Source organism: Sus scrofa, chromosome 7 (assembly GCF_054392235.1).
Source record: "Sus scrofa isolate SSC_HxYL_T2T_F1_AM1 chromosome 7, Sscrofa_HxYL_maternal_Yorkshire_Landrace_v2.0, whole genome shotgun sequence".
Lineage (NCBI taxonomy): Eukaryota > Metazoa > Chordata > Mammalia > Artiodactyla > Suidae > Sus > Sus scrofa.
In genome coordinates this window covers 22,419,265-22,428,804 of record NC_139389.1, presented here as the reverse complement: position 1 = coordinate 22,428,804, position 9,540 = coordinate 22,419,265, and the positions used below count along the sequence as shown (strand labels likewise).

The 9,540-nt window shown below is 38.2% G+C and overlaps 3 non-coding genes across 3 annotated transcripts; 2 read left to right on the top strand and 1 right to left on the bottom strand.

Annotated features, from left to right (window-relative positions):
• The first annotated feature begins 981 nt into the window (after window positions 1-981).
• TRNAT-UGU (transfer RNA threonine (anticodon UGU)) lies at window positions 982-1,055 on the top strand. The gene has a single exon. It is a non-coding gene; the product is annotated as a tRNA-Thr (tRNA).
• Window positions 1,056-4,375: 3,320 nt separating this feature from the next.
• On the top strand, window positions 4,376-4,448 carry TRNAR-UCG (transfer RNA arginine (anticodon UCG)). Its single transcript has one exon. It is a non-coding gene; the product is annotated as a tRNA-Arg (tRNA).
• Window positions 4,449-7,243: 2,795 nt separating this feature from the next.
• Window positions 7,244-7,337, bottom strand: TRNAI-UAU (transfer RNA isoleucine (anticodon UAU)). Its single transcript has 2 exons — window positions 7,300-7,337; window positions 7,244-7,279 (listed from the first exon to the last, which is right to left on the bottom strand). It is a non-coding gene; the product is annotated as a tRNA-Ile (tRNA).
• Between the last annotated feature and the right edge of the window lie 2,203 nt (window positions 7,338-9,540).

The window sequence follows — 9,540 nt, the reverse complement described above, 5'->3', positions numbered from 1 at the left end:
TTACATTGACTGAATTTCCGCAGTGCCCACACTGGCCCAGTTTATCCAAACGAAATTGATACTCACGTTTCCCAAACTACAAGCTTAAAAGCCACAAAATTGAACTTTTTAAACACAGGCAAGAAGATGAACAAGTAAAGAAATATTTAAAAAGAAAAATCCTGAGTTTCACAAATGAGAGAACACTGGATGGTAGTCATGATAAAATGTTATTATTCAGAAGTATTTACTGCCTCTTTCTGGGGCAGATTTTAGTGCCTTGCTCTGCAGACATCATATCTGACTGAGTTACTTCACTCTGGGTAATGAAATGTGAGCGGAATTGTTTGTTCCTTTTGGGCGCAAACCAAGAAACATTCCTTGATTTACCATATCTTTTTTCTTTCCCTGTCAAGAGACCATCAGTGTTTCAGGTAGAGGTGGCTCCATCATCCTCTGTGCAGTCGTGATGGACAGATAGCATGAGTAAGAGTGTATCTTTGTTAGAGGATTCTTTCTTAAGATTCTTGAGATTGTTTCTGTAGAACTGGAAAAATGCTCTCCTGACAATGAGATTGAATTAGCATCAGAAAGTAAGCTCACTATCTGAGCAAATCTGAACAGGTCCTTCAATTTGGGGGGTGGGGGGTTGAAAATAAAATAGGGATGATAATAATACGCTCAGCTTTGGGGTTGTCATTGATGTTCAAAGAGGAAGTAAATTTAGAAGCTTTTGGCAAATTCTAAAGGGCTATAGAAATGTAAGGTACTATAATATTTTCACTCAGAAGTCTGCCCTTGGGGTGTATGGTCTCATTTTAGCTTCTGTGTTCCTGTGAGGCATAGTAATCATTGCATTATCAAACTCTTTGTTTAGAAGTTACTGATAAGCACACAAATTACTTGTATATGAATGAAGTAGGAAAAACAGATCTGGATGTTTCTCAAAAAGAAAAAATGATGAATTAAATAAAAGTTACTTTGAAAAGACAGCATTTGTGTGGCTCCATGGCTTAGTTGGTTAAAGCACCTGTCTTGTAAACAGGAGATCCTGGGTTCAAGTCCCAGTGGGGCCTCTTTGTGTGCTCTCTTTTTGGTGCACATCTCTTTAGCCCAGAGGAGAGGATGAAGAAATTGTCCTGATTTACAACTGCGCTAACGCCCACTCCGACCCCCCAAAAGGCAGAACTCTAGGAAATAAGCTTCAACCTTCAGGATTCTCTTCTTCCCATCACAAAAAGGCAAGTGAAACTACAAGGGTCCTTTTCTGGGGAAATAAACCTCCTCACCTCCATGAGGGCATGGTTGTCTCAGCAGGGCTGAGAGAGGTGCTGGATATGCATATTCTTGCCATTTGCAACAGCATGGAAGGATCTGGAGGCTATTATGCTAAGTGAAATAAGTCAAAGACAAATACCATATAATTTCCACTTATATGTGAAATCTAAAAAAAAAAGAAATGATCAAACATAACAAAATGGAAACAGACTTATAGACACGGTGAATAAACAAATGGTTGCCAAGGGAGGAGAGTGGAGAGATGAGTGAAATAGTTACAAAATAAATGAATCATGGAGGTGAAGTGTACAGCATGGAGAATACATTCAATAATATTATAATATCTGTATGGTGACAGATGGCAACTAGAGTTATGGTAATCATTTTGTAATAGAAATATCAAATCACTGTATAGTGTAACTGGAACTAATTGTCGTAGATCAATTATACTTCAATTTAAAAAAACCTTTCTGTACATAAAAGAAGACCTGAATCAACATTTTAAAAAACTCCATTAGCCCAAGCGGCACTAGCATTTTTACAGTGTTGAAATAGAGACGTGTTCAGCAACTGAGTTTGTTAGGGTATGCATAATTACCTTTCGTCTATCTTTTTATCTGGTTTGTCATATTTTTCCCCCATTTTCAGTTTGTTCATTTCTTTTATATCTAATTACAGATATATGGAAATCACATATGCTGCTTTCAAAAGTGTTTGTAGTAAAGTTAAACATTCTTGCTGTGACTCGGTAAGTCTTCTCCTTAGTACACATCTGTCATGCAATCACTCAGCTGAAGTGAAATGGTCACCACATCCAAATGATAGAGCTGGAAAGACTGATAATGCTACACATTCACCGGGAGGATATGAAAATATTACTCACATAATGAAGCTTTCTGGGGATAGCAGGAGAAGTTCTCAGGTAAGTCCAAAAATGACTTGAAAGAGCAAGGAAGAACAATAAAATCTTTGGCTTTTATTAGATTAGAGTGTAGGCCAGGAGTGAAGATTCCTGAGTAAGAACCAGGACCAGAGTGCTTTGATCTTCCCTCCCATGCCAAGAGAGGGAGCATAAGCACTTTTTCATAGTCTGGCTTAGATGTGAGTGAGAGTGCTGAGTGTGAAAGCTGTCGGTAAATATCGAAAATGGAGTTAACCTCTTAATTATAATACTCAATACAAATTTGTGCACAAGTCCACAAAAAAGCCTTAACAAAAGTGTTCCTAATAGCCTTGTTCATGATATCCCCAAACTGGAAACAACCCGTACATCTACCACTAGAATGGATAAATTTTGACATATTCATGCAATAGAACTATATATATACATATAACAAGAAATAACATTATTAAATGCAACAACATAGATGAATCTCACAGCTCTGCACAAACGTAGCCAGGCTTATAAAAGAGTACATGTTGTATAATTCTATTTATATGTTACTAAAATATGCAAAACTAATAGATGATATCAGAAATCAAAAGAGTGGTGACCCTTATGAAGAATGTGAAGAGGAAGCACGTGAGAGGAGCTTCTGGTGTGCTGGTAATGTTCAATTTCTTGACAAAACAATTCTGGATCCCATTGGATGGAAATAGTGGCAATAAATTGTAACAAAAGATCTGAATGAGGGTTCATGCATATGTCCTCTTTGTAAATATTCAGTGATATATGCATTTATATGTACATATATATATTCAGACATACGTCTACATTAATATAAGTATTCTATATATTCTTGTGTTTGAGCACTTTCCTGCATGTTTGTTACACTTCAATTTTTTTAAAAAAATGTTTACTTTAAAAAGAAAAACAAAGCCACAAATTAGGAACGAGAACATTGCCATTATTTTAGAAGTTCCACTTGCCCCATTCCACTTTACATCCCTCTCACCTGAAATAACCACTGCAATAACGCTTGTGATCATCATTCCCTTGCTTTTGCTTATTAGCTTTACTACTTATATATGTATCCATTTAAAAAAAAAAAAAGATTATTTTAGTATGCTTAGTTTGTAGTTTCTATAGATATATCCATGTTGTATTTGTTTTGGAATGTTTTCTTATTATTGAAATAGTACCATGTTAATAAGTCATTTGGGGTGATTTCTAGATTTTTCTTTATTGCATATAATTGTTTTTAAAAATTTTTATACCTGTCATGAAAATGTGTTAAATTTCTGACCCTAATTATAATAATTTATTTTTGTTCAGTTGATCTTTGTACACATATAATCTGTTTTTAAAAACAATTATGTTTCTTCCTTTCTAGGCATTACATCATTTTTACTTTCCTTTTGTCTGGTAGGGAATAGAAGTGGAAACTCCATCTGTTCCCAATCTCAAATAGAATGTTTTGAATTGTTTGTATTTAAGTATTATGCTTTCTGAAGATTATTTTTGTTTTAAAATCAGGTTAAAGAATTTCCTACTATTTTCAGATTGTTGTGTCATTAGTGGACACTGAAATTTATTAAATGCTTTTTCTGCCTATACTGAGGTGAACATAAATTTTTCCTTTAATTTCTTGACATTCTGGTTTTGATATTAAGATGAAAGCAGACTTATAAAATGAGATATTTGTTACTATATTTTAAGTGTTTGTGTCCAGTTGAAATTATTTTCCCTGGACTGTCATAGAATTTCAGATTAAAATATCTGGATTTGGAGTTTTCTCTGTGGGAAAAAGTTGACCATTTATTCAATACCTTTAATGGTTTAGGACTATTATTCGTATTTGCTATTTCTTTATCAATCACATTTAACAATTGATTTTTTTGCAGAATTTAAGATTTCAAATTTATTGGGCAAAATTTTTACATGGTTGCACATTCTTTTCCACCTTCTGGATATCATCTTCTTATGAGAGGCATCACAAGGGAAGTATAAAATTTGGCTCCGAAAGGAAATTTGGTATGAAGCTTAGAGCAGGAGTTTGGAGAAAATAGGAATTTCTATTTTGCCTTAGTCTCTTACCATAATTTCTTGGCTTTTGTATCAATGTCACCAACTTTAAAATAAGATTATTGGGGATGTCTTTTTATAGACTGTATTGTATTGTAGAAATAACCCAGATTCTAAACACTTGTAACATTTTTCAGAGTTGGAAGTCCAGAGGACCACGTGGCCTAATGGATAAGGCGTCTGACTTCGGATCAGAAGATTGAGGGTTCGAATCCCTTCGTGGTTGCAACTTCGTTTTTAAACACTCGGATTTGCCTTTCCCTGGCATCAGGGTCCCAGCACTCCGATTCCCACATCGTAGGGAATCGTAGCCTCCGAGCATCCCGGAGATCTCCCTTCTCGTGCGTTTGAGTCAATAAAGGGTGTTGGCGCCAACTCCCTTCGTCAAGCCGCTCTTACTAGGTCCGGCAGACACAGCACCACCCGTAGTCTTTTGGACCCTCTTCTAGTGGGTTGGGCGGGCCCAGTGAGTGAGATGGGTACTACATGGCACAAATGGAAGGAATTTTGCTCATCTGGTCAGGGAGTGCCGGGACGTCTCGGTTATTTTAGCTTACGATGACTCTCAGTCTTCTACTGGTCTTCGGTTGGAGCTCAGTAATTTGACAGTGAAAAAGCGTCTGTTTGTTGAGAGATTTTTCTTTTTGAAGTCAGTTTAAATGTCGCCCCCTTTCGAAAGTAAAGCTTGCCACATTTTAGAGGAGCTAGAGAAACAACGTCATGAAACCTGCTCCTAATTCCTCGCACGAGACGCGGGGACTTTCTCCTACCTCTGCAAAGACCAGCCGCGGGGTCCCCGCATATCGCACGATGAATTAGACTTTCAGCAATAGCTAAGGAACCAGAGTTAAAACAGAGAACTGAAACAATGAGAAGAGGTAAGCCAGGCAAATTAGGACAAGAAGGGAGACGCCTCTGCAGAAGTCGAAAGAATCTGGCCAAATACATTTGAATATTTCGATGAAATGGACAAATTAATAGAAAAATATGACGTATCAAATTAGATTCAAGAAGGAATAGCAATTTTGAATGGTCTTAAACTATGGCATATTTTGAATTAGTTGTCAAATCTTCCGACAGAGAAAATTCCCTGTCCTTTGGTTTACCAGGGACTTCTTCAAAACGTTCAAAGAAATAAATCTAATCAGACAAAACTCTTTGACAGTAGAGGGAAAAAAGAAAAAAGGGGAAAGAAAAAAATCCACAACTACTCTTGCAGAATGCCATAATGAGTTTTTTCCCAATGAATGTACCTCTTAAATAGCTTCATTGAGGCATAATTTTCTTAGAATACATTGCATATATTTAAACATGTGTATAAATTTGACATATGTATAATTCATGAAACCGTCACTGCAATAAAGATCATAAACATAGACATTACCCCCAAATGTTTCTTCATGCCTTTTGTAATCCCTGTTCATATGTTGCTGGATTTTGTTAGTATTTTGTTGAGTATTTTTCTGTCCAAGTTTATAAGAGATATTGGGCTACGGTTTTCTTATTTCATGATGTCTGTCTGGTTTTACCATTAGGGTAATAATGGCCTTCTTTTCCAATTTTAAAAAGTGTCTGTGAAGAATTAATATCAATTTTTTAAAAAATGTTTGGTAGAATTTAGCAGTGACAATGTCTGGGCTTGGACTTTCTTTGTAATTTTTACTTACTAAATCAATCTGTTTGCTTGTTATAGATTCTAATTATGCACTAAATGCTTTACTCGGTCATCTACATCTTTGTAACAAACTTAACCCAAATTTAATGGCTTAAAACAATGATTATTTATTTTGCTTGCAATTCTGCAGTTCAACAACTTTGGCTGTGCTCAACCAGGCAGTTCTTTTGCTGGTTTTGCTTGTGATCACTCATTGATTGCAGTTACCTGGCAGCTTGACTGCAACTAGATGGTCCAAAATATTCCCACTCACAGTCTGGGGTGTCAACTGGAAAGGCTAAGATGACAGGGACTCTCTCTCCACATGATCCTCCATCCTCTAGGACGGGTTAGATATGATTTCTTCACATGGTGTCTCAAGGTCCCCAGAGGGCAAGAGGAGAAGTTGTAAGGCTCTTAAGACTCATCTTGGAGCTCCCACAACATCACTTCCACAATAGCATTACCACAGCATCCTACAGGTCAGATCACAGGGTCAGCATACAAGGGGGAGGGAAATAGACTCCATCTTTTGCTAGTAGCTGCTACACAATCACACTGAAGAAGGTCATGCATAAAGGGAAGAATTTGTGGCCATCCATCAATCAATGATTTATTATCTCATTTAACACTAAAAACAACACTGTGAATAGCCTCTATTGATATGTCCATTATATATCTTGGTAAGTAAATTAACCATTATCACTTCGTTACCAAAGATAATCTAAATTTATCTGTGAGCCTTGTTTTGAACTCCCATTTCTGTGGTGGGCATCACAGGGTGGGGCCAGGAAGAAAGTAGGTGCTCCAAGTAGAGCTCTACGTCTATGTCTCGGGGTGACTGATAATGTTTAAGATCCAAGGGGTGAGATAAAGTGGCCTACCCATAGGCTCCCGGCTCAACTCTGAGACTATTCTGAGACTAAACAACTGTCTCTCATATATCTACAGACAGCGTGGACTTAGAGTAATAAGCATCCTAGAGGAAGCCCGGAGGAGTGAAGAAACTGAGGAAAGCAGGTTGAAGGACAGGAAATTTTCCACTGAAATACTTACAATAAACCAAGATCGTCCACATTTCACATCATTGACAAACCAGACGTAGTTGAATTGGATACTGTCGTCTCGTCAACTGTCAAACGCTGAATTGCCAGTGTTGGCAGAAGGTAGGCACCAAAACCCACAGGATGGTATTTGTGGCGGTTTTTTTCTTTTGCAGGATGGTATTTGTTATGCACGACCGTAAGCAGAGAATTTTAAGATAAACCACAGCTGAGCTCTATGATGTAAATCACAACAGTTGGCCTCTTTGGGAGAATGTCAAATTGAACCTGTCTCATTGTACAGGTTAGAGAGGAGTAAAAACCTGCTCCAGGTGAGGCTCGAACTCACAACCTCGGCATCGCTCACAAGCGTACTGTCTTATAAGTACCGCGCGCTAACCGATTGCGCCACTGGAGCTACAAATGCGAGGCGTTTAGGAAGGTATAAGTGCATATACTTTCACAGATAAAGATCATATTTTTGTTAAAAGTAGTAAATGTTATGAATAAAATGACACTTTCCAATATGGGGCTCCCAAAAATGAGCAATCAAGCCATCCCTGGTATTAGCCAATCTGCAGCCCTTTCCTCCACAACACAGAGATGCTGCCCGGGGTGAAAGTCGCAGTTCTATCCTGATTTCCGCTCAGATTCTCAAGGCTTTTCTAAATTCAGACTGTTTTTTGAATGGAGTATTTGAATGAAAATGAAAGCATTTGAATGAAAAAAAAAAATTAAGTCGGTTCCACAAAGGCGGGAAGCTATCCACTTAGGAGTGTGTACTCCGTAAGAAACTAGTGCCTTTCCTTGCTTCCGGATTCCCGCGGACTTCCCTTCTCAGTGATTCTGCTTTCTTGCATCCCCATTCTCTCCACTTGGCGCTCCGCTCTGCTGACCTTTCTTATGCTTCGCAAGCCACCTAACCCACCCCCACCCAAGTCACACGCTGTTTTTGTTTGTTTGTTTGTTTTTAACCTAAGAATGTTATAATATTTTGTTCCCTGAAACATTCAGAATACAAATATTTCCTTTAGAAAAACCACTGTTTCAAATGTATAGATGCAACACGAGCTCAAGGAAAGGCAGAAAAACCAAAAGATAATAACTTGGAAATTTTCTAAAGTCTCATGCTCAGAGAAATCTATTGTTTACATATGTTGTAGTTCATTTCAAGCTTTTTTTAAATTCTAATTATACGTTTTGGAACAAAAGAAACTTCCACCAGATGGATTCATGGTCTTCGTGGACGCACTGTGAACCAGACCTGAGCCACAATTCTTTATGTTACCTGGCCCCCCTTACGTCCGTTTTAACAGGGGGGCCATAAGATCACTTTGGGTCTTTCTGTATCAATATCAACTTGCACTTTGTTTCCAACAGTCCCTGAAATATGAGGGTATTTCTCTTTCTCCAGTTTATATTTATTGAGTAAATGGTCATAAATCCCTTTAGGAAAGAAATGGGGGGATTATATTCTTTGTATTTTCAGTGGAGCGGCAGGGTCCTACTTTCTCAGGACTTGGCTTCTCCTTTAAAATCATTCTAGGTCTGAAAACTGGTTCAGGATCAGAAATTGAGCAAGGTACTGAGATTTTATTTTTAATTGAGGCTGCCCTCTTTCTCCTGATTATCTTTCCTTGATTTCTTCTTATTGTGTAGACAGTGATATATGCTTGTTGGCTGCCCATCTGTCTTGTTTCTAGGGATGCTGTACTCTGTTAATCATCTCAGACACCGGACAGGGTCGGCTACCACTCTAAAATTGCCTCTCATTACAGCAAATGTGCCCACGCAGCCCTGGCACATGCACATGTGCCTCTGTGCACAGGCAGGCACACTCGTGGATTACGATGGTTGAGTGCTGCCATCTCTGGCCTGATTTATTTCAGGATCCTATAATTCCCATTGCTATCAGTGAGGCCACTTTTGTAGCAGAATCTCTTATCATCAGCCCAGGGCCAATAGAGCACACTTACCAAAGAAATTTTCAGTGATGCTGGTGGCCCTCTACGCAGTACAGTCCTTTTTTTTCTTTTTTTTCTTTTCCCCCCAAACAGAATGTCCTTTGGCGCTCTTTTCACCCTATCTATTCATCTAGTGGGTTTTCCAGCATACATGGTAAATCTACTCTGGCTTGCCCATTTTTCTGAGCTTTTGATCCCTCCTTTCTGCCATCAGTCACAACAATCCTGGCATTCTTATTACATTTGATGAGAGCCATTCCTTTTTCAAGCAGAAAAATCATAATAGAATGTTGAGTTTGTGCCAGTGTGTAAAAATTCTATGCTTGAGAGAATGTTCTTGTATCAGTGAACTCTACTTCAGTTAAATTTGAGTTCCACTCTCCTTGATCCAGCACCTTTAAAATTTAGTTCTATATGGGAAAGATGCTGAGCAGGTGGCAGAAGCACATGTTTGGCAGAGGAGAGGTCTCCGCATTGTCTTTAAGCAAGAAGGACTAGCTAACTCTTAATAAGGAAAACTGGGCTCCTTCTAAAAGGCTCAAGGTGTCTCTGGAAATCTGGTGATTTAGGTGTTCTAATGCATCCCAGCAGAAGTCTCCATTCAGTGTTTCAAGGTTCTGTTCTTTTCCAGTCAAGGCCATGACCTAGGCATAGATG